This window comes from Dermochelys coriacea, chromosome 12, assembly GCF_009764565.3.
Source record: "Dermochelys coriacea isolate rDerCor1 chromosome 12, rDerCor1.pri.v4, whole genome shotgun sequence".
Classification (NCBI taxonomy): domain Eukaryota; kingdom Metazoa; phylum Chordata; order Testudines; family Dermochelyidae; genus Dermochelys; species Dermochelys coriacea.
Window position 1 is genome coordinate 331,634 of NC_050079.1, and position 25,067 is coordinate 356,700.

General features: G+C 49.1%; 1 protein-coding gene across 5 annotated transcripts in view; it reads left to right on the forward strand.

The window, feature by feature from the left end:
- The window catches only part of LOC119840976 (zinc finger protein 883-like), a 104,946-nt gene that overhangs the window by 29,263 nt on the left and 50,616 nt on the right, over nt 1–25,067 (forward strand). The window contains exon 1 of one of the 5 annotated variants that reach the window (XM_043495330.1): nt 19,523–19,761. The exons of 3 other annotated variants lie outside the window; for them this stretch is intronic. The gene's annotated coding sequence lies outside the window, so the exon portion shown is untranslated. Of the gene's footprint in view, nt 1–19,522; nt 19,762–25,067 lie in introns of those variants that run through there. One more of the 5 variants, XM_043495340.1, reaches the window with a different exon arrangement.

The following is a 25,067-nucleotide window of genomic DNA, read 5'->3' on the forward strand; positions in this document are numbered from 1 at the left end:
CCAAGCCCAGTGCCCAGCAATGCCCTGTGGAGCTGGAGGGTCTTTTAGAGAAGGCTCTGCTGCCTCGTGGCATTTTTCCTATGTCAAGCGCTAGCCCCAGCACCTTGGTAAAATCCCATCTTGGGGACTTAGATCCCCAACCCCATGCAGCTGCACCTGGAGACAGCGTTCTCCTTCATTTCCTGGCCTAGGCTTTTGTGTGAAGTCACTGCATGGGAGTTAACAGTGGCCATGCTGTGCCCCAGAGGTGGCTGCATTTCTGTGGCGGGTGAAAAGAGACCTGAGTGCACACAGTGAATGTGTTAAGCACGTCTTTCTCCTGAGGGGCAACCGTTGAAATGCAGGGGAATAAAGTCAGCTGGCTCTCCTCACATCCCTTCCCGCAGTGTGCTGCGGGGAGGGTTTTAGCCATTGAACTCAATGTGAGCTGCATAGCTAAGCCCTGGCAGACTAATGGGCTCAGTTCATCCCAGCTGGGGTGGCACGGTGATAGTGGCTTGGCAGAGCATGGCTCCCTCAGCGTGATACATCAGGGACCAGGCAAGTGTCAGTATCACTGGCCCCAGTGCAGTAACAGAGGGTGCTGGCTCCAAACCGTCTGGCTATTAACCTGCCCCGCAGCAAACAAATGGTTATTGCAGCTCCCTGGTAAGGGGTGGTTTGTGCAATTCAAAGCAGAACGGCTCCAGCCTCCACCCAGGAATCTGGGAAAATCTGGAGGGAGGCTGCCCAGGGGTGGGAGACAGGCTAGCAGTGAGCGAGGCAGCAGCTAGACCCAGAAAAGAAGTGACGCTGCAAGTGGGGAGCCAGCAGATTGTAGCCTATAGGCTGGTTCAGGTTAAGAAATAATTAGAAGTTAAATTCAGGGCCTAAGTGTCGAGGAATATGAGACACTGAAGTTGCTACAGAGAGACAAATTGTGGTGGAAAAGTCAGAGCTAGCAAGGACATGGCCCAGGGTTACATCCCCATTCAAAAACACATGTGGTAATAACCGGTTGGAGCGGGGTTCATAAGGAATGTATTCGAGAATTGCAAATATTTTATTAAAATGCTTCTCTATTGATAGTCTGGGAAGAACATTGGCCGAGCTGTTAATTTAAATAATGGGTGATGTTAAGAGCCAATAAGATGATGGAAATATAATTATGTTTGTCAGGGTTCCCCCACCCCCACGCTGAACTTAGGGGTACAGATGTGGGGACCTTCATGAAAGACCCCCTACGCTTATATTCTACCAGTTTAGGTTAAAACTTCCCCAAGGCACACATTCCTTTCCTTCTCCTTGGATGGTATTGCTGCCACCACCAAGTGATTTACACAAAAATTCAGGGAAGGGTCACTTGGAATCCCTTCCCCCACAGAAATATCCCCCGAAACCCCTTCATCCCCTTTCCTGGGGAGGCTTGAGAATAATATACCAACCAATTGCCTTAGCAATGTGACCACAGACCAGACCCTTTGTCTTCAGGACACTAAAATCAATCAGGTTCTTAAAAGAAGAACTTTATTTAAAAAGAGAAAAGTAAAAGACTCACACCTGCAAAATCAGGATGGAAGGTAACTTTACAAGATAATGAAAACCCCAATGGTAATCTCTTCCTCAGCAAATGTGTGGAGCATGACCTGCTCATCACAAATACCATCTTTAGGCAGAGTAACAAATTTAAGACCTCCTGGAAACATCCTTGGTCCAAACATTCACACCTCCTTGACTACGTTATAGTCAGAGCCCAAGACTATACCGATGTCCATATAACAAAAGCTATGAGAGGTACCGATCATTGTTGGACAGACCATGGATTAGTAAGATCAGTCATGTACCTCCAGCTCGCTCCACGATACTGCAAACACCCGAAAGACTAAGTGAAAGCAGTACAACATCAAAGCACTTGAAGACCAAGCCAGCTGTGAGATGTTCCAGCAACTTCTGTCTGAGAAACTCTCTAATCTGCCTGACAACATCATTGACATTCAAGAGCACTCATTCAACTTAAAAACACATTCACAATTCTATGATTCTGTAATGCATGTGCTGAAACCATAGGGTATTCCACTCTTTGGCACCAAGACTGGTTTGACAAAAACCACAAGGAAATCCTACCATTAATTCACAGAAAAGAAATTCATTTTGTAATTATCAAAATGATTCATCTAACAAAAGAAAACATGAGGCCTATCACCTGCTTAAAGCCAAAGTCCAAAGGAAGCTATGTGACATCAAAAACAAGTGGTAGCAAGAGAAGGCCTCTGAGATCCAGGGTTTCGTTGACCAGGATGACATGAGCAGCTGCTTTCAAGCAACCAAAGCTATATATGAGCCAAACTCCAAAGGCCCAACCCCCTTACGTTCTCAGGATAGCTTCACCCTCTTCAAGGACAGTGCAGCCATTAAACAATGCTGGAAGGAGCAATTTGAGAGCCTACTAAACCACAAATCCACGGGTCTCTGAAGACAATATCGAGTTTACTCCACAACTCTCAGCAATGGAACACCTTGCTGATCCCCCCATATCCAGAGGAAGTCCAGCATGCCATCAGCCAGACAAAAAAATCACAGGTCTCTAGGCCCAGACGGCTGCTAGCTGAGGTTTTTAAAGCTTGTAGAACTATGCTCCAGCACAAACTTTGCCAACTCCTCAAAAAATCTGGACCTGCAAAGAAATTCCACCTGACTTTAAGAACGCTAACATTATGACAATATTCAAGAAAGGGGACAAATTTTTGTGCAGGAACTACAGAGGTATAGCTCTCCTCTCCAACGCAGGAAAGATTCTTGCCCGGATCCTATAAAAGCACCTCGTCCCCCTTGCTGAGGAACTCCTCCCTGAATCACAGGGTGGCTTCAGGCCATCCATGGCACAACCGACATGATCTTTGTGGCATGACAGATTCAGGAGAAGTGCAGAGAGCAACACCAGGAATTGTTCATGGCATTCATCGACCTAACCAAGGCCTTTGACTCTATCAATCATGATGCCCTATGGAAGGTGTTGTGTCTGTCCACAGAAATTCATTTTTATCATCAAATGACTCCATGATGGGATGACTGCCACCATTTTGTGCAACAGCTCAGAGACAGAATCATTCACCATTTGCACCAATGTCAAGCAGGGCTGTGTCACTGCTCCAACACTCTTTTCCATTTGCCTTGCCATAACCCTGATTCTCATCTGTGACCACCTTCCTGACGGAATTGGGATTGAGTGTCATATGGATGGTCAACTCATCAATCTCCATCTCCTCCAGACAAACTCTATGATCATGAGAATTGGCATCACTGACCTTCAGTATTCAGATCACATTGTCATTCTTGCACACACAGAGGCCGACCTGCAAAGCCCTCTAAATCTTTGTGCAGATGCCTATCACAGCCTGGGTCTCTCTCTCAACATCACGAAAACCAAAGTACTCTACAAGCCCTCACCTGCACAAACTACTCTTCATACTGCACAAGTCACCATCAGCAGAGAACCCTTGTAAAATGTGGACCATTTTCCATACCTTGGCAGCCACCTCTCCCAAACAGCCAGCATTGACACAGAAATTGAATACAGAATCCACTGTGCCAGCACATCTTTTGGAAGACTACTCAAATGAGTCTTCAATGATAGGGACCTACAAACAGGTATCAAGATTTTGGCTCACAAGGCAGTTGAAATCCCCAACCTTCTCTATGGGTGTGACGCCTACAGACGTCATCTCAAGCAGCTGGAGTGGTTCCAGCAGCGCTGCCTTAGGAGGATTCTCAGGATCAGCTGGGAAGACCAATGAACTAACATCAGCATTATCTCTGGAGCCAACATCAGCAATATAGAAGCGCAGGTCATGAAAGACCAACTCTGCTGGGCTGGCCACTATGTAAGTAGGCCTGATACTCACCTCCTGAAGCATACTATTCTCTCAGTTAAGTCAGGGAAGAAGGGCTCGCTTCAGCAGAGGAGGGGAGGGAGTGAAACGTGCCTGGCTGAAGGTTTTGCGCTCAGCCTTGAGGATTAAGCCCAGGGATGAACTGGTTAAAAGATCTTCCCTCTTATCCCATGACAACTTAATTTACGTAAGAGCCTTTGGTGAGGGACCTTGGCAAAGGCTTTCTGGAAATCTAAGTACACTATGCCCACTGGTTCCCTCGTGTCTACATGTTTGTTGATCCCCTCAAAGAACTGACTCTCACAGGCTTTTCCCTGATCACAACTCCTGGATACTATCTTTGCAATAATGTGCCATGTGGTTCCACTTCCTCATCATCTTCCTGTAGAGAATTCTGCTCCATGGTCTCACTCACCATCCCATAACCTGCTGGGACACAGAAACAGGAATGGAAAAGGGGAGAACAAACTGGAAGAACCCCTGGAGATGGGGGGGGGAGGGAAAAAGCCAGGGACTGTATTTCCCCAAACTCTTCCCCAAAGGGGAGACAGGAAGGGATGAATTCTTCATCCAGTTCCCACCCAAATACTCAGGGAGAAGGAAGTGCAGGGAGGGAGCAACTGCCAGGAGTTTGTCAGAATGGATAGGAAATAGGACTGTCTATTCATTGCAGCTAAGTCAAGTGATTAACGCAAAACAAATTAACTAGATTGAAAAAAAAGTCACAATTAATGGCAGTTTTAATCCCATGGTTAAACAATAATACAATACCAATTGAAATGTATTATAAATATTTTTGGATGTTTTTCTATATTTTCAAACATATTGTTTTCAATTACTATAGAATCATAGAATATCAGGCTTAGAAGGGACCTCAGGAGGTCATCTAGTCCAACTCCCTGCTCACAGCAGGACAATCCCCCAATTTTTGCCCCAGATCCCTAAATGGCCCCCTCAAGGATTGAACACTGTGTAGCTCAGGGGTGGGCAAACTTTTTGGCCAGAGGGCCACATCGGGGTTGCGAAATGGTATGGAGGGCTGGGTAGGGAAGGCTGTGCCTCCCCAAACAGCCTGGCCCCTGCCCCCTATCTGCCCCCTCCCACTTCCCTCCCCCTGACTGCCCCCCTCAGAACCCCTGACCCATCCAACCCCCCCTGCTCCTTGTCCCCTGACCGGCCCCTCCCAGGACTCCCCGCCCCAACCGTCCCCCTGGGACCGCACTCCCTATCCTACCTCCCCACTCCCTGTCTCCTGACTCCCCCCCAACCTCCACCCCATCCAACTGCCCCCTGACTACCCCCCGGGACCTCCTACCCTCCCCCCCCTTACCTTTACCATGCTGCTCAGAGTGGCAAGACAGGATTATTTGAAAGCCTGGGAGGTGGGTGGGCACAAGCCACGCAGCCCGTGTGGCAGAATCGCTGCGGGGAGGGGGGGACAATGGGGGAGGGGCCGGGGGTGAGCCTCCCTGGCCAGGAGCTCAGGGGCCAGGCAGAACAGTCCCGATGTGGCCCAAGGGCCGTAGTTTGCCCACCCCGATCTAGCTTCTTCATTGTTGTACCTGAAAGGCTAGTTGTGGATGTTACCTAGAAGTAAGCACATTTGAAATAGATACATAGTCAATATTCATAACTCCAGATATAAAATTGATACGCACATACAAACAAGATATTCATATTCAGAAAATCATAACTTTTCCATAGACAGCTCACAAGACACATCTTGTATCAGATGCATCATTATTATGTCACAATCATATCATAATTATACCACTATGATGAATATGGGGGGCAGTGTCACGCAAGGTATTTACGTGCCAGAGATGCAAAACATTCGTATGCCCCTTCAGGTTTTGACTTCTTGTCATTTTTACCACGCAAATATTTGTAATAAAAAGATAATATTAAGTGAGCAACTGTACAATTTGTATTTTGTGTTATCATTGAAATCAAGATATAGGAAAATATAGAAAAACATCCAACATATTTATAGTAAATTCAAATTTTGTGACAGGGTCGGGCCAGATGGCTATAGGAGAGTAATAGAAGGCAGATATATTAGCCCCAGGCTAAGCAGGTCCCTTTTCCCTGGGTAAGGTAACAGGGAAGGTTCCAGAACAATCAGGAACCTTCTGGAGACAATTAAGACAGGCTGATTAGAACACCTGCAGCCAATCAAGAAGCTGCTAGAATCAATTAAGGCAGGCTAATCAAGGCACCTAGGTTTTAAAAAGGAGTTCACTTCAGTTTGTGGTGTGCGTGTGAGGAGCTGGGAGAAAGAGGCTCGAGGAGCTGAGAGTGAGAACACGGACTGTTGGAGGACTGAGGTGTACAGATACCAGAAGGAAGGTCCTATGGTGAGGATAAAGCAGGTGTTGGGAGGAGGCCATGGGGAAGTAGCCCAGGGAGTTGTAGCTGTTGCACAGCTGTTCCAGGAGGCTCTCTAGTCAACTGCATTCCACAGGGCCCTGGGCTGGAACCCAGAGTAGAGGGCAGGCCCGGGTTCCCCCAAATCCTCCCAACTCCTGGTCAGACACCGGAGGAGTCGACCTGGACTGTGGGTACAGAAAAACGGCCAAGCTGAGGGCTGCCGTGAAGCTCCAAGGCGAGCAAATCCGCCAATAAGCGCAAGACTCACCAAGGTAGAGACACCACTGACTTCCTGAGGAAACTACAATCCATTGGTGATCTTCCTAAAAACACCATCCTAGCCACTATAGATGTAGAAGCCCCTACACCAACATTCCACACAAAGATGGACTACAAGCCGTTAGGAACAGTATCCCCGATAATGTCACGGCTAACCTGGTGGCTGAACTTTGTGACTTTGTCCTCACCCATAACTATTTCATATTTGGGGACAATGTATACCTAATTTATACCTAATTTACCTAGAATTTACCTAGATTTCAGTAAGGCATTTGATACCGTGCCACATGGGGAATTATTAGTTAAATTGGTTCAATATGAACATCAAAAGATGGATAAGGAATTGGTTAAATGGGAGACTGCAACGGGTCCTACTGAAAGGCAAACTGTCAGGTTGGAGGGAGGTTACCAGTGGAGTTCCTCAGGGATTGGTTTTGGGACCAATCTTATTTAATCTTTTTATTACTGACCTTGGCACAAAAAGTGGGAGTGTGCTAATAAAGTTTGCAGATGATACAAAGCTGGGAGGTATTGCCAATTCGGAGAAGGATCGGGATATTATACAGGAGGATCTGGATGACCTTGTAAACTGGAGTAATAGTAATAAGATGAAATTTAAAGTGAGAAGTGTAAGGTTATGCATTTAGGGATTAATAACAAGAATTTTAGTTGTAAGTTGGGGACGCATCAATTAGAAGTAACGGAAGAGGAGAAGGACCTTGGAGTATTGGTTGATCATAGGATGACTATGAGCTGCCAATGTGATATGGCTGTGAAAAAAGCTAATGCAGTTTTGGGATGCATCAAGAGAGGCATTTCCAGTAGGGATAAGGAGGTTTTAGTACCGTTATACAAGGCACTGGTGAGACCTCACCTAGAATACTGTGTGCAGTTCTGGTCTCCCATGTTTAAAAAGGATGAATTCAAACTGGAGCACGTACAGAGAAGGGCTACTAGGATGATCCGAGGAATGGAAAACTTGTCTTATGAAAGGAGACTTAAGGAGCTTGGCTTGTTTAGCCTAACTAAAAGAAGGTTGAGGGGAGATATGATTGCTCTCTATAAATATATCAGAGGGATAAATATAGGAGAGGGAGAGGAATTATTTAAGCTCAGCACCAATGTGGACACAAGAACAAATGGGTATAAACTGGCCACCAGGAAGTTTAGACTTGAAATCAGACAAAGGTTTTTAACCATCAGAGGAGTGAAGTTTTGGAATAACCTTCCAAGGGAAGCAGTGGGGGCAAAAGATCTATCTGGTTTTAAGATTCTACTCGATAAGTTTATGGAGGAGATGGTATGATGGGATAATGGGATTTTGGTAAGTAATTGATCTTTAAATATTCAGGGTAAATAGGCCAAATCCCCTGAGATGGGATATTAGATGGATGGGATCTGATTTACTATAGAAAATTCTTTCCTGGGTATCTGGCTGGTGAATCTTGCCCATGTACTCAGGGTTTAGCTGATTGCCATATTTGGGGTCGGGAAGAATTTTCCTCCAGGGCAGATTGGAGAGGCCCTGAAGGCTTTTTTGCCTTCCTCTGTAGCATGGGGCATGGTTGACTGGAGGCAGGCTTCTCTGCTCCTTGAAGTTTTGAACCATGATTTAAGGACTTCAATAGCTCAGACATGGGTGAGGTTTTTCATAGGAGTGGGTGGGTGAGATTCTGTGGCCTGCGCTGTGCAGGAGGTCGGACTAGATGATCAGAATGGTCCCTTCTGACCTTAGTATCTATGAATCTATGAATCTATACCTTCAAATCAGCGGCACTGCGATGCGTACCCGCATGGCCCCACAGTATGCCAACATTTTTATGGCTGACTTAGAACAACGCTTCCTCAGCTCTCGTCCCCTAATGCCCCTACTCTACTTTCGCTACATTGATGACATCTTCATCATCTGGACCCATGGAAAAGAAGCCCTTGAGGAATTCCACCAGGATTTCAACAATTTCCATCCCACCATCAACCTCAGCCTGGACCAGTCCACACAAGAGATCCACTTCCTGGACACTACGGTGCTAATACGTGATGGTCACATAAACACCACCCTATATCGGAAACCTACTGACCGCTATTCCTACCTACATGCCTCTAGCTTTTATCCAGATCATACCACATGATCCATTGTCTACAGCCAAGCTCTACGATATAACCGCATTTGCTCCAACCCCTCAGACAGAGACAAACACCTACAAGATCTCTATCATGCATTCCTACAACTACAATACCCACCTGCTGAAGTGAAGAAACAGATTGACCGAGCCAGAAGAGTACCCAGAAGTCACCTATCACAGGACAGGCCCAACAAAGAAAATAACAGAACGCCACTAGCCATCACCTTCAGCCCCCAACTAAAACCTCTCCAACGCATCATCAAGGATCTACAACCTATCCTGAAGGACGACCCATCACTCTCACAGATCTTGGGAGACAGGCCAGTCCTTGCTTACAGACAGCCCCCCAATCTGAAGCAAATACTCACCAGCAACCACACAACAGAACCACTAACCCAGGAACCTATCCTTGTAACAAAGCCCGTTGCCAACTCTGTCCACATATCTATTCAGGGGACACCATCATAGGGCCTAATCACATCAGCCACACTATCAGAGGCTCGTTCACCTGCCCATCTACCAATGTGATATATGCCATCATATGCCAGCAATGCCCCTCTGCCATGTACATTGGTCAAACTGGACAGTCTCTACGTAAAAGAATAAATGGACACAAATCAGACATCAAGAATTATAACATTCAAAAACCAGTCAGACAACACTTCAATCTCTCCGATCACTCGATTACAGACCTGAGGGTGGCTATCCCCTTTAAAAAAAAAATTTCAAAAACAGACTCCAACGAGAGACTGCTGAATTGGAATTAATTTGCAAACTGGATACAATTAACTTAGGCTTGAAATAGAGACTGCGAATGGATGAGTCATTACACAAAGTAAAACTATTTCCCCATGTTATTTCTTCCCCCCATCCCACCCCCCACTGTTCCTCAGATGTTCTTGTTAACTGGGCGGGCATCTAGGGGTAGATAAAACCCTCGATCAAATTCTGCAGAGGTTTTTTTGGCCTGGAATTTATATGGCGGTCTGACGATATTGTGCCTCCTGTCCTGAATGCCAATTAGATAGCCCCCAACCACAATTAAGGGCCCCTTTGGTACCTCTGCCGATTACTGAAGTCCCATTCGAGCAAAGAGGGTTGGGAAGAACAGCCGAACCCAGGGAGAAACATCATCGAACATGTGTTGCAGATGAAATACAGGATAGCCCAAGTCGCCCCCATAGTGTGGGAACACATGGAGAGGGCACAAGGGGCCCAACAGACATACTACAATCGCCAAGAGACCATACGAAAGTTCCAAGTGGGATATCGGGTAATGGTGCTCGTACCCACAGCAGAGAGCAAGCTCCTGGTCAGGTGGCAGGTGCCATACAAGATAATAGAAGCCACTGGAGAAGTTGACTATAAGGTCCGACAGCTGGTCGCCGGAAGCTGGAACAGATCTATCATATAAACCTGTTGAAACCTTGGCAAGACAGAGAAGCTCATGTGGTCACTCTAGGCTCACCACCCCCCAAAAGCAACCAGCCTGGCCAAGTGGAAATATCCCCAGAATTGACCCCTGACCAACGAACTGAAGTGATCAACATTATCAAATGCAACCAGGACATATTCTTGGAAAATCCAGGCAGAACTACTGAGGTTCACCATCACATTCTCACAGAGCCTGGAGTGAAGGTGAATGTCAAGCCATATCGGATCCAGGAGCCGAAAAGAGAAGAGATCAAGTCAGAAGTCAGGAAAATGCTGAAGTTAGGAGTCACTGAAGAGTCTCATAGCCAATGCTCAAGTCCAGTTGTCGTAGTACCTAAGCCTGATAGCAGTATGAGGTTCTGCAACGACTTCTGGAAACTGAATGAAGTGGGTCCCAATTTGATGCGTACCCTATACTCCGGATAGATGAGCTAATTGACCGATTGGGAAAAGCACAATTTTTGTCCACCCTTGACATGACCAAGGGTTATTGGAAAATCCCCCTGGCCAAAGCCGACAAAGAGAAGACGGCCTTTTCAACACTAGAGGGACTGTATCAGTACACAGTCCTCCCTTTTGGTTTACATGGGGCTCCCGCAACTTTCCAACAATTCATGGACAAATAGTTGCATCCACATGGCAAGTATGCAGCCGCCTATCTTGACGACGTCATAATACATAGCCCAGACTGGGAGACGCACTTGGAGAAGGTGGAAGCAGTCCTGGACACCCTGAGGAAGGCAGGGCTGACTGCAAATCCCTCCAAATGCGTGGTTGGGCTAGCAGAAGCCAAATACCTCAGGTATATAGTGGGGAGGAGTGTGGTGAAGCCCCAACTCAACAAGTTAGAGGCAATACAGAATTGGCCCCGACAAGTCCAGAAGAAACAGGTCAGAGCATTCCTGGGACTAGTTGGATACTATAGGCGGTTCATCCCCCACTTTGCCACCAGGGCATGCCCATTAACAGACTTAACAAAAGCCTGTGGCCCAGACATAATAAGATGGACGAGCGCAGCAGAGGAGGCTTTTGCAGATCTGCAGACCACCCTCTGCACCCAGTGCTGGTAGCTCCAGACTAGGAGAAAGATTTTATCTTGCAAACCAATGACTCTGAGGTTGGGAACAGTTCCTTCACAAATGGTCGGAGAAGAAGAACACCCAGTCCTGTTCCTCAGCAGGAAACTCCTGCCCAGGGAATGTAAACATGCCGTAGTAGAGAAGGAATGCCTGGCAGTAGAGTGGGCCGTAGAAAGCCTTCGCTACTACCTACTTGGATGGAGGTTTACCCTTGTCACGGACCATGCCCCTCTGAAGTGGATGCACCAAAACGAAGAAAGAAATGCAAGAGTAACAAGGTGTTGCTACAACCCTTCCACTTCAGAGTACAACATAGATCCAGAATCAAGCATAGTAACACGAATGGCCTGTTGAGAGTACACTGTTTGCCGACCCAAGTAGCCCAACCCCATAGTGTTGAGCAGTGCGGGGGGGAATATGTGATAAACTCAGGACAGACAGCTGCAAGGGGCGGGGTAGAAAACAGTCCCAGAAGGTTACAAGGCCCTCCTCCCATCAACAGAGGAGAGGTAACTACAGGTCAATCAGGTTCAGGTGAGAAGGGATTATCTGAGAACCAATTAGGATCAGCTGAAAGGGAGTTACCTGAGGTTGATTAGGATCAGTTGATTCCAACTAAGGGCTGCCTGAGACCTTTTTAAACCCTCCCCTGTTGGGAGAGGGAGAAAAGGAGTCAAGCTGCCAGTAGGTTAAATGCAGCAAGACAGTGAGCCTCTCCAGGAGGGGGGGGGGACTACATTTCTTCCCAGAAGGGAAGAAAAACAAGCACAAGAGACTGGCTGAGAGAAGGAATGGACTACCCCTGTGCATCCTAGAAGGACTGTTTTACCCAAGCCCATCTCACCAAGGCTAAAAACAGCTGAGGCTGGTGAGACTGAAGGTACCTTGCTACACTACAGACAACCCCACTACTCACAGGGGAGGAGGGTCAATCACTTTGAAGCTCTGGGACGCAGGCAGGCAGCATAGTTCCACCCATCACAATCCAGCAGCCAGAAAGCATCAAGGGAAGGGGAGACAACAAGCACCCCCAATCCTCCCAGCAGAGAGAGGGGGAAGGAGTCTTCACATTCATCACTCACCCACTAGCCAGAGACTGATACAGGAGATGGAGCCCCCAGCAGGGTCCAGGGACAACTCCCTGGTGCAAATCGCAACACCCTCATAATTGCCAGCAGCCTGGTCTAGATCCCAGCAATAGACAGCTGGGGTTTATGGATGGAAATTCCCTGATTTGTGGAACAGGAAACAACCCTGCTGGGCTGGGCAAACTTATCAGATTCTAGTACAGTATAAACTTTATACAGGGTAAAACGGATTTATTTGGGGTTTGGACCCCATTGGGAGTTGGGCATCTGAGTGTTAAAGATGGGAACACTTCTGTAAGCTGCTTTCAGTTAAGCCTACAGCTGTTAGGGGACATGGTTCAACCTGGGTCTGGGTTTGCAACAGGCTAGCAGGTCTGGCTCAAATCAGGCAGGGTGCTGGAGTCCTAAGCTGGCAGGGCAGGAAAGCAGGAGCAGAAGTAGTCTTGGCACATCAGGTGGCAGCTCCCAGGGGGTTTCTGTGATCCAACCCCTCACAAGCAGAACAAAAGGTTTCAGAGTAGCAGCCGAGTTAGTCTGTATTCGCAAAAAGAAAAGGAGTACTTGTGGCACCTTAGAGACTAACAAATTTATTAGAGCATAAGCTTTCGGGAGCTACAGCTCACTTCATCGGATGCATTTGGTGGAAAAAACAGAGGGGAGATTTATATACACACACAGAAAACATGAAACAATGGGTTTATCATACACACTGTAAGGAGAGTGATCACTTAAGATAAGCCATCACCAGCAGCAGTGGGGGGAAAGGAGGAAAACCTTCCATGGTTACAAGCAAGGTAGGCTATTTCCAGTAGTTAACAAGAATATCTGAGGAACAGTGGGAGGTGGGGTGGGGTGGGGGGGAGAAATAACATGGGGAAATAGTTTTAGTTTGTGTAATGACTCGTCCATTCCCAGTCTCTATTCAAGCCTAAGTTAACTGTATCCAGTTTGCAAATTAATTCCAATTCAGCAGTCTCTCGTTGGAGTCTGTTTTTGAAGCTTTTTTGTTGAAGTATAGCCACTCTTAGGTCTGTGATCGAGTGACCAGAGAGATTGAAGTGTTCTCCAACTGGTTTTTGAATGTTATAATTCTTGACGTCTGATTTGTGTCCATTCATTCTTTTACGTAGACACTGTCCAGTTTGGCCAATGTACATGGCAGAGGGGCATTGCTGGCACATGATGGCATATATCACATTGGTAGATGCGCAGGTGAACAAGCCTCTGATAGTGTGGCTGATGTGATTAGGCCCTATGATGGTGTCCCCTGAATAGATATGTGGACAGAGTTGGCAACGGGCTTTGTTGCAAGGATAGGTTCCTGGGTTAGTGGTTCTGTTGTGTGGTGTGTGGTTGCTGGTGAGTATTTGCTTCAGATTGGGGGGCTGTCTGTAAGCAAGGACTGGTCTGTCTCCCAAGATCTGTGAGAGTGATGGGTCATCTTCAGGATAGGTTGTTTTAGGAAGATCACCAATGGACTGTAGTTTCCTCAGGAAGTCAGTGGTGTCTCGAAGAAACTACAGTCCATCGGTGATCTTCCTAAAAACACCATCCTAGCCACTATGGATGTAGAAGCCCTCTACACCAACATTCCACACAAAGATGGACTACAAGCCGTCAGGAACAGTATCCCTGATAATGTCACGGCTAACCTGGTGGCTGAACTTTGTGACTTTGTCCTCACCCATAACTATTTCACATTTGGGGACAATGTATACCTTCAAATCAGCGGCACTGCGATGGGTACCCACATGGCCCCACAGTATGCCAACATTTTTATGGCTGACTTAGAACAACGCTTCCTCAGCTCTCGTCCCCGAATGCCCCTACTCTACTTGCGCTACATTGATGACATCTTCATCATGACAGGTTTCAGAGTAGCAGCCGTGTTAGTCTGTATTCGCAAAAAGAAAAGGAGTACTTGTGGCACCTTAGAGACTAACAAATTTATTAGAGCATAAGCTTTCGTGAGCTACAGCTCACTTCATCGGATGAAGTGAGCTGTAGCTCACGAAAGCTTATGCTCTAATAAATTTGTTAGTCTCTAAGGTGCCACAAGTACTCCTTTTCATCTTCATCATCTGGACCCATGGAAAAGAAGCTCTTGAGGAATTCCACCAGGATTTCAACAATTTCCATCCCACCATCAACCTCAGCCTGGACCAGTCCACACAAGAGATCCACTTCCTGGACACTACGGTGCTAATAAGCGATGGTCACATAAACACCACCCTATATCGGAAACCTACTGACCGCTATTCCTACCTACATGCCTCTAGCTTTCATCCAGATCATACCACTCGATCCATTGTCTACAGCCAAGTGCTACGATATAACCGCATTTGCTCCAACCCCTCAGACAGAGACAAACACCTACAAGATCTCTATCATGCATTCCTACAACTACAATACCCACCTGCTGAAGTGAAGAAACAGATTGACAGAGCCAGAAGAGTACCCAGAAGTCACCTACTACAGGACAGGCCCAACAAAGAAAATAACAGAACGCCACTAGCCATCACCTTCAGCCCCCAACTAAAACCTCTCCAACGCATCATCAAGGATGTACAACCTATCCTGAAGGACGACCCATCACTCTCACAAATCTTGGGAGACAGGCCAGTCCTTGTTTACAGACAGCCCCCCAATCTGAAGCAAATACTCACCAGCAACCACACAGCACACAACAGAACCACTAACCCAGGAACCTATCCTTGCAACAAAGCCCGTTGCCAACTCTGTCCACATGTCTATTCAGAGGACACCATCATAGGGCCTAATCACATCAGCCACACTATCAGAGGCTCGTTCACCTGCGCATCTACCAATGTGATATATGCCATCATGTGCCAGCAATGCCCCTCTGCCATGTACATTGGCCAAACTGGACAGTCTCTACGTAAAAGAATGAATGGACACAAATCAGACGTCAAGAATTATAACATTCAAAAACCAGTTGGAGAACACTTCAATCTCTCTGGTCATTCGATCACAGACCTGAGGGTGGCTATCCTTCAACAAAAAAACTTCAAAAACAGTCTCCAAGGGGAGACTGCTGAATTGGAATTAATTTGCAAACTGGATACAATTAACTTAGGCTTGAATAGAGACTGCGAATGGATGAGTCATTAACATGGGGAAATAGTTTTACTTTGTGTATTTCTCCCCCCCACCCCACCCCACCTCCCACTGTTCCTCAGATATTCTTGTTAACTGCTGGAAATAGCCTACCTTGCTTGTCACCATGAAAGGTTTTCCTCCTTTCCCCCCACTGCTGCTGGTGATGGCTTATCTTAAGTGATCACTCTCCTTACAGTGTGTATGATAAACCCATTGTTTCATGTTCTCTGTGTGTGTATATAAATCTCCCCTCTGTTTTTTCCACCAAATGCATCCGATGAAGTGAGCTGTAGCTCACGAAAGCTTATGCTCTAATAAATTTGTTAGTCTCTAAGGTGCCACAAGTACTCCTTTTCTTAGAACAAAAGGTGTGATTCTGGGGTAATTCCCCTGACATTGTCCCCAGGGCAGCACACTCTCACAGCAGGGGGCACAGTCAGAGTCAGGAATTGGCTTTTTCTCTCCCCGCACTTCACTTTGTTCACTGGAAAGTGAATCTGCCGAGGGATGCTGCACTAGGTCTGTGTGGCACATTAAAGATCTGGGAATCTCTCTCCCCAATTATTTCTCCCACTGCCCCTATCAATCTCTCTCTCCTTTTTCTCCTTGTGTTTCCCATCTCTGGTCCCTCCCCCTCTAGCAGACAGACAGCCATTCCTGGGTGTTCGCTGTCCTATGGCTGGATCGGCTCCTGCAATTGCTAAGGGGAGGAGAGATGTCGGGTGGGGGTGGGGGCTGCTTGTGCAGTCACTTTCATGCCCATCCCCAGCATGTTCCCGGAGGTCTCTATCAATCACTTGGAGTATCTGCCTCAGATGTTGGTGTGGGCAGAGCCTAGGGCTGGCCCATGGAGCTAATTACAGCTGGAGAAAGTCCTCACCTTGCCTGGGCATAGACTAAGCTTCACTCCAAGTAACTCCCAAGCCCAGACCCCACCAGGGGAGCAGCAGCTGCTCAGTCTGGGCTACTAGATCACAATGCAGGCAGCAGAATCTTACCCAGGAAGCTCAACCCCAATATCCTGAGAGAGAGATGCAGTCAGACAGAGACTGAGGGCTTCCCCCCACTTTAGCAACAGCTAAAACCCCCTCGCCACAGGGACATATCCTGATTTTATTTGCCCCCATGTTAATCTGGAGTTAATCTCTTGGTTAACACTGGTCTCGGTGATACCAGAAACATGGCTCAGGAGGGATGAGGCCAGAGTCCTTTCCTGCTCCCTCATCCCCTCCCCTTCTTCCAAGCAACAGTTTTCCCTCCAAAACCTGAAGTTCCTCCAGTTTTGAAAATGGGGAGAGAAGCAAAGTCTGTCGTGATTTCATATCAGTATTTGATAAATGGATAGGAAGTTATCAGCTGTGCCCCTCAGCCATTCACACAGGGGGGGGCGGGAGCCCTGGGCGAGGCTTCTTTAACAGGAGAATAGATGGCATGGAAGAACCAAATTTTTTAAGAAATTTCCATGCTCAGAGACTGGCAGATAATGGCCAATAGGTACCTACTCCTGAGACGACCACGTCTCAGCGCTGAGCGAAGCAACCCCTCATGGAGACCATTTGTCATGGGGGTTTGGGATATTGCTGGTGAACATGATGAGGGGAAAATGAGAGGCTAATACAGTAGCATGGAGATTCTCAGCCACTCTGGGTACAGCCTGGACAGCAAGGAGCCAGGCACAGACTGAGCCATCGTCCTGTGCCCAGTGAGGAAAAGAAAAGGGTCCAGCCAACTGTCCTGTGAGCAGCTGGGAAACACCATTTCCACAAACAGGGGGAGGCCTCTGGCTTTGATGTTTATTAAATATGGGGCAAGTCACTTTCATCAGCAAACATTTTAATGAAGATAAAGGGGGAAAGAAAGGATTCTCACATGAGAGGAGAAAGTTGACCATTTAACTCCCTGCAACTGCCAGGATGGAGAATGACTAAGGCAACAAATTCCCTCTGCAACTAAACATGGGAACGTCTCCAAACACGAGATGCTTTAACAGACATTTGATAATTACATGGAAAAAGACAAAATCTGACAGCTGATGTCTATGTTAAGTCATTAAAGAGAAAAGGGCAGAAATCTGGACAGTTTTGGATCAATTTTCACAAAGTAGAGCTCAAAGTGAAAAAATGTGAAGAATTTTATATCAATAGTAGGTAAAGAGATAAAATGAGAGTGAATTTCATATTGTTATTTGACAAATTGAGAGAAAATGGGAAACTTCAAAAATTTGAGAAATGGTCAAAATCTGAGGATATTTTATGTTAATATTTTATTATTAGTGAGACATGGAAAAAATCTCAGGGAATATTAAATTAGAAATAGATAACTAGAGAGAAAGGAGGGCAAATTTTTAGGATATTCTCCTGAAGAAGAGATCTGTATAACTCAGAAATGTCTCTCTCTTACCAGCTGAAGTGAGTCCAGAAAAAGATATCACCTTATCTTTCTAAATGCAAAGCAATGCACATTGGAGAGAGAAACTAGAGCTACTTATAAACGTTATTGGGTGGTAAATTAACTATCAATGTAGCCCATATAGCTAGCTTTAGCATTTATTTTTATGCAGAAGTAATGCAAGGAACCCACAAGCCTGTCTCCTGTACAACGCTGGCACCAGCAGTTAGCATAAGGCTTAAGGTCTATGAACTCTGGCACAGATAAATGGCCTAAGGGTCACCCCTAAGGTTTGGGGAACTGGAAATAGAGCATCTAAGGGGGAATTTCATCTGTAAAGACACCAGCCGACCATGGCAACGTATTGACACATGTGATACCAAGATGAGATAATTAATACACTCACCTACAGGAGCACATCCCAACATTAGTAGGGAGAGGAAATACAAATAAGGAAGGGGGGAGAAATTGAACATGCATTACACCTAATGACATCAGCGGAACATATTCTACACAACTCAAGAAAAAAGAAAAGGAGGACTTGTGGCACCTTAGAGACTAACAAATTTATTAGAGCATAAGCTTTCAATGCATCCGATGAAGTGAGCTGTAGCTCAGGAAAGCTTATGCTCTAATAAATTTGTTAGTCTCTAAGGTGCCACTAGGACATTTTATATCCATCTTTCAGAACCGGGAAGAAATAGGTCTAAAAAGAAACATTTGATAATGAGAGAAAAACACCTGGATCTGAAGAGAGTTTATGTTAAGTGAGAGTAGTTGGACAGTTTGACGGGATTGTGAGGAAGAGTTCAATAAACAGTAATAATTTCCCCCCCTCACCCACACCATTCACATGAGGGGGGGGTCGGACCCGGGGGAGGCGGGACACGGACCGGGGAGGCGGTCGGGGGGGGGGGGTCGGACCCGGGGGAGGCGGGACACGGACCGGGGAGGCGGGGGGGGGGGTCGGACCCGGGGGAGGCGGGACACGGACCGGGGAGGCGGTCGGGGGGGGGGGTCGGACCCGGGGGAGGCGGGACACGGACCGGGGAGGCGGTCGGGGGGGGGGTCGGACCCGGGGGAGGCGGGACACGGACCGGGGAGGCGGTCGGGGGGGGTCGGACCCGGGGGAGGCGGGACACGGACCGGGGAGGCGGTCGGGGGGGGGTCGGACCCGGGGGAGGCGGGACACGGACCGGGGAGGCGGTCGGGGGGGGTCGGACCCGGGGGAGGCGGGACACGGACCGGGGAGGCGGTCGGGGGGGGTCGGACCCGGGGGAGGCGGGACACGGACCGGGGAGGCGGTCGGGGGGGGGTCGGACCCGGGGGAGGCGGGACACGGACCGGGGAGGCGGTCGGGGGGGGGGTCGGACCCGGGGGAGGCGGGACACGGACCGGGGAGGCGGTCGGGGTCGGGGTCGGACCCGGGGGCAGGGTCACGGGGCGGAGGCCAGTCGGACCCGGGAGAAGGCAGGACAGTGGGGGGGGTCAGACCCGCGGGGGGCCGTTCCTAGGGGCGCTGCCCGGACCCCAGAGACCCCGGGGCCGAAGCTCCCCCGCAGCGCAGCGCAGCGCAGCGCCCGGCCGAGGGGCGCGGCCGCCAGGGACCAGGCCACGCCCCCGGGACACGAGAGTTCACCTGCGAAGCGAGAAGGCGCCGGGGGGAGGGGCCGCTTGGCGGGGGCGGGTCCGCGAGGCGGGGCTGGGGGGTTCTCTGCGAGGGGAGGGGAGGACAGGTTGGGGGAAGCAGGTTAATCCCTAGGCCCCCCCTTACCTGGGCTGGAGAGGGCGGAAGCCCCCGCGGGGCAGGCTGGGAGATGTAGTTTCTGACTCTCCCTGGAGCGGAAGTGACGTTGAGCAGGGGGTGGGGTCTGACCCTGCTGCGTGCGCGCTGCGGTGGACTCCCCCGTGAGGCTGCGGGGCCGGGCTGACACCCGGGGTCTGAGCCGGGGAGAGACCCCCACCTGTGCCCGGCCTGGGCTCTGCCCCCCCGCGGAGCTGCAACCTCCAGGTACCGGAGCGAGACCCGGCTGGGGGACCCGGCATCTCGCAGCGCCGGGATCTGCTCCCTGGGGTCCCGCGCCCGCGGGGGCTCGGAGCTGCTGTAATCGCAGGAGCCCAACGCCCCCCGGCCCGGGCAGGCTCTGCCCTGGGGGGCTCCGGGGGGAGGGGACCAGCCTCTCCTGGGGTCCCTGTGTGTGGCTGGGCGGGGGCTGCCGGGCAGGGGGGAAGTGAGCCCGGGCTGGGAGGAAAAGGAGGGAGACGTGGGAAAAGGGGCGGATGGAAAAAATGTCTGTACAGTTAGGAAATTGGAGGAAGAGGAGAAGAGCAGGTGGCCGCCGAGAAGATGGGGTCTGAGATCCCCTCGGATTTACCGCTGCCCTCTCCGCGGGTGATACCATCCTTTCCGGTCCTTCCCCCTTTCTCTCTAGTTAGCAAAGATCACAATCCATGGTGACCCCCCCCCCGCCGCTTTTCTCTCAATTGCCTGAGAAGTTCTTCTCTGTTCTCCTCCACCGATTGTACCCCATTTCATAGAATCATAGAATATCAGGGTTGGAAGGGACCCCAGAAGGTCATCTAGTCCAACCCCCTGCTCAAAGCAGGACCAAGTCCCAGTTAAATCATCCTAGCCAGGGCTTTGTCAAGCCTGACCTTAAAAACCTCTAAGGAAGGAGATTCTACCACCTCCCTAGGTAACGCATTCCAGTGTTTCACCACCCTCTTAGTGAAAAAGTTTTTCCTAATATCCAATCTAAACCTCCCCCATTTGCTCTTCACTTCTCCAGTGTCTAGTTCAAATATCAGGTTTGGGGGTGTTCCCCCCCATTTTTCCCTGCAGTGTTTTGTCCTCGTTTAGGTGGAAATGTTTCCCTGAGTGATTTCTGAAATGGGCAGAGGCTGGGAGAGCCCTGATACGCTGGGCTGGGCTGGGGGGGCCATTCTCTGTTGGCAACGGGGCATGGAAAGGCGCAGGAAGGGAAGGGAGGAGCAAGCATTGCCCATGGAGACTGCCCGGCCCCAGGTTTCCCAGTCCCAGCTACTTTCCCCCACCCAATCCAGCAGCCCCCGCCCCTACCGCCTGCTAGTCACAGACCCCACTGCCAGCCCCTCCCCACAGCCAGTGACCACCTGACTCCAGCCCCACTCCTTTCCCCTGTGAAAGGGACATCACCCAGGGCTCCCTGCTGGCCAGGTGAATATGAGGCAAAAAGAATCCATCCCGTTCTGTTGTTGCTTGAATATTGCTGTATAATCCCCTCAAATTTCCCTTCTTTTCTCTTGAACTGTTGAATGGTGACACAAAATCTCCCCAGATCTTGGTGCTTCTCTCTTATATTGGCAAATATTTAGTTTGTGCCCCATTTTTTCCTCAATTCTGAAATACTGATATCAAATTCTTGAAAATCTTCCCGCTTTTCTCTCCAGGTGTCCAACTGAGATCAGGGTTCTAATCGTATTGAGCATGGCTCAGGCCTTGCCTGAGATCAGGTGCCCCAGTGTGCCAGACACTGCACAAACCTTGACCAAGTTTGGGGTACTCGTTGTGCCAGGAACTGCAGAGAGCCCTACAGAGAGCAGCAGGGACCTTGTTGTGCCAGGTGCTACAGTGATCCTGACTGATCTCCGGGCCCCTGTTGTGCCAAGCCCTGCATCAATACAAAGTGAAATCAGGCTCCCATTGTGCCAGGCGCTGCGGAGACCCCAAGTGAGATCTGGGTCCTGTTCTGCCGGGCGCTGCGGAGACCCCAAGTGAGATCTGGGTCCTGTTCTGCCGGGCGCTGCGGAGACCCCAAGTGAGATCTGGGTCCTGTTCTGCCGGGCGCTGCGGAGACCCCAAGTGAGATCTGGGTCCTGTTCTGCCGGGCGCTGCGGAGACCCCAAGTGAGATCTGGGTCCTGTTCTGCCGGGCGCTGCGGAGACCCCAAGTGAGATCTGGGTCCTGTTCTGCCGGGCGCTGCGGAGACCCCAAGTGAGGTCAGACCTCCCTGTTGTGCTGGGCGCTGCGGAGACACCAACTGAGATCTACGCCCCTGTTGTCAGTTGGTGTCTCCACAGCGCTCAGCACATCAGGTCCCCTATTGCGCCAGGGAAGACGGAGACCTGGAGCGAGATCACGGCTCCCTTTGTGCCAGGCAGTGCCTCTATTGTGCTGGGCACTTCAGAGACCTCGACTGAGATCTGTGTCCCTGTTGGGCCTGGTACTGCACTGACCCCCACCGAGATCTTGCCCCACCACTGTACTGGGCACTGCGCAGACACTGACAGAGATCCTGGCCCCACATTTTGCCAGATGCGGCAGAGTCCCCAAACAAAATCAGGGATCCTGTAATGCCGAGAGTTGCAGAGCCCCCGACAGAGATCAGGCCCCCTGTTGTGCAGGGCTCTGCACAGACACTGACCAAGATCAGAGTCCCCATTTGACAGGTGCTGAACGGACACCAAGGGTATGTCTACACTGCCATTAAAAACTCCATAGCTGGCCCATGCCAGATGACTTGGGCTCACAGGGCTCAGATGAAGGGGCTGTTTCATTGTAGATGTCTGGGTTCGGGCTGGAGACGGGTTGTAGGACCCTGCAAGGTGGGAGGGTGCCAGACCTTGGGCTGCAGCCCAAGCCATAGCATCTACACCACAATTAAACAACCCTACAGCCTGAGCCGTGTGAGTCCAAGTCAGTGGGCACAGGCCAGCCGTCAGTGTCTAACTGCAGTGTAGACATGCCCATAGTGACAGAGAATCATTGTCCCAAAAAGCTCAAAGGCTAAATAGGCAAATGGTGGGAGGCTACTCTCCATTTTACAGACGTGGAAACTGAAGCTCAGAGAGCTGAAATAATTTGCTCAAGTTTGCGGGGAGAATTTGGGGCAAGACTGAACCCAAATTGTTTGAATTCTTGCCTCTCCCCTTAACACAGACAGCTGCAGTGGCACAGGAGCTAGCAAACAGAGCTGTAAACAGGGGAGTTTGAGTGGGAGTTCTGTTGGAGGAGAAGATTAACAGGATTTAGGTGGGAAGGCTGTGACAGATACAGAGGCAGCAGTGGGAGTGACTCATGTAGTGGAAGACACAATGAAGATGACTGGATGTGGAAGCTGCGGTATGTACGTGATCCTGGAGGGGGTACCTGGTAAGAGTTTTGTCTGCATGAAATGCCATCTGATAGAGCTGATGAAGGAAAATGCAGGTGGAAAGACTGGTTGAGTTTAGAAAGGGGTTCGAGCAGATTATGGAGCAAAGACATGAGGTATCTGAAGGGAAAAGCTCAGACTTGCAGATGGAAGCAGGACTGAGGAATTCTGAGGGGAGACTGGGTGAGGAAAGTGGTCAGTGGAAGCATGTGACTAAAAGAACCAGACAGAGGAAAAGATGGGCTAGTGAAGGAGAAATAGAGTTCAAGAACAGGTTTGCAGAGTTGGAAAATGAAGAAGGAGCTCAGCAGGTAGTCACTGAAGGTGGAAGGGCAAGGAAGAAGAGAAGATCAATGATCTTATGAGATTAGTGATCAATGGCTCCATGTCTAGTTGGCAGCCGGTGTCAAGTGGAGTGCCCCAGGGGTTGGTCCTGGGGCCCGTTTTGTTCAATATCTTCATAAATGATCTGGAGGATGGTGTGGATTGCACTCTCAGCAAATTTGCGGATGATACTAAACTGGGAGGAGTGGTAGATACGCTGGAGGGGAGGGATAGGATACAGAAGGACCTAGACAAATTGGAGGATTGGGCCAAAAGAAATCTAATGAGGTTCAATAAGGATAAGTGCAGGGTCCTGCACTTAGGATGGAAGAATCCAATGCACCGCTACAGACTAGGGACCGAATGGCTTGGCAGCAGTTCTGCGGAAAAGGACCTAGGGGTGACAGTGGACGAGAAGCTGGATATGAGTCAGCAGTGTGCCCTTGTTGCCAAGAAGGCCAATGGCATTTTGGGATGTATAAGTAGGGGCATAGCGAGCAGATCGAGGGACGTGATCGTTCCCCTCTATTCGACACTGGTGAGGCCTCATCTGGAGTACTGTGTCCAGTTTTGGGCCCCACACTACAGGAAGGATGTGGATAAATTGGAAAGAGTACAACGAAGGGCAACGAAAATGATTAGGGGTCTAGAGCACATGACTTATGAGGAGAGGCTGAGGGAGCTGGGATTGTTTAGTCTGCAGAAGAGAAGAATGAGGGGGGATTTGATAGCTGCTTTCAACTACCTGAAAGGGGGTTTCAAAGAGGATGGCTCTAGACTGTTCTCAATGGTAGCAGATGACAGAACGAGGAGTAATGGTCTCAAGTTGCAATGGGGGAGGTTTAGATTGGATATTAGGAAAAACTTTTTCACTAAGAGGGTGGTGAAACACTGGAATGCGTTACCTAGGGAGGTGGTAGAATCTCCTTCCTTAGAGGTTTTTAAGGTCAGGCTTGACAAAGCCCTGGCTGGGATGATTTAACTGGGACTTGGTCCTGCTTTGAGCAGGGGGTTGGACTAGATGACCTTCTGGGGTCCCTTCCAACCCTGATATTCTATGATTCTATGATTCTAAGAGCGGCTAGTCCTATAGGAAAAGGGGAAGAGTCAATAGAGACTACACCGAATATGAGCCCCAGGAGGATACAGGATGGGTTAAAGAGGATTACAAGGGAGAATAGGAATGGAAAGAACTTGCAGCCAGAGGGAACGGGATAGACTGGAAAATAGCACTGTCACCAGGAAAAGGCAGATCTATGTGATCAGGGACTCTTTACTGAGAAGAATAGACAAGCCTGTAACCAGAGCTGATCCAGAGAATAGAAGGGTGTGCTGTCTTCCAGGTGCTAAGTTACAGGATGTAGACCTGAGGTGGAGAAGGATCCTAAAGGGAGCAGGAAAGAATCCCCCTAATTATCCTTCATGTGGGAACAAATGATACGGCTAGATTCTCGCTGGAAAGTATTGAGAGACTATGCTAGGCTGGGGAAGACGCTTAAGGAAATCGAAGCTCAGGCAATCTTTAGTGGGATTCTGCCTGTTCCTAGAAAAGGGGCAACAAAGGTGTGACAAGATTATGACTATCAACAGATGGCTTAGGCAGTGGTGCTATAAAGAGGGCTTTGGGATGTATGGCCACTGGGAGGCATTCATGGACGCCGGATTTTAGCATGGAAAGGGAAGAAAATGAAGTAAGAAAGGATACAGCTGTGGTAGGAGAATGTATATAAGGAGGAAGGGCAGTGTGGATACCAGTCTAATTCGTTATACTGGCTGTAGAATGACTGTGCCTAATAGGGTACAGAATGTGAGCGAGGCCAAACAGCAAAAATTAAGAATGTTTGTACACAAATGCGAGGAG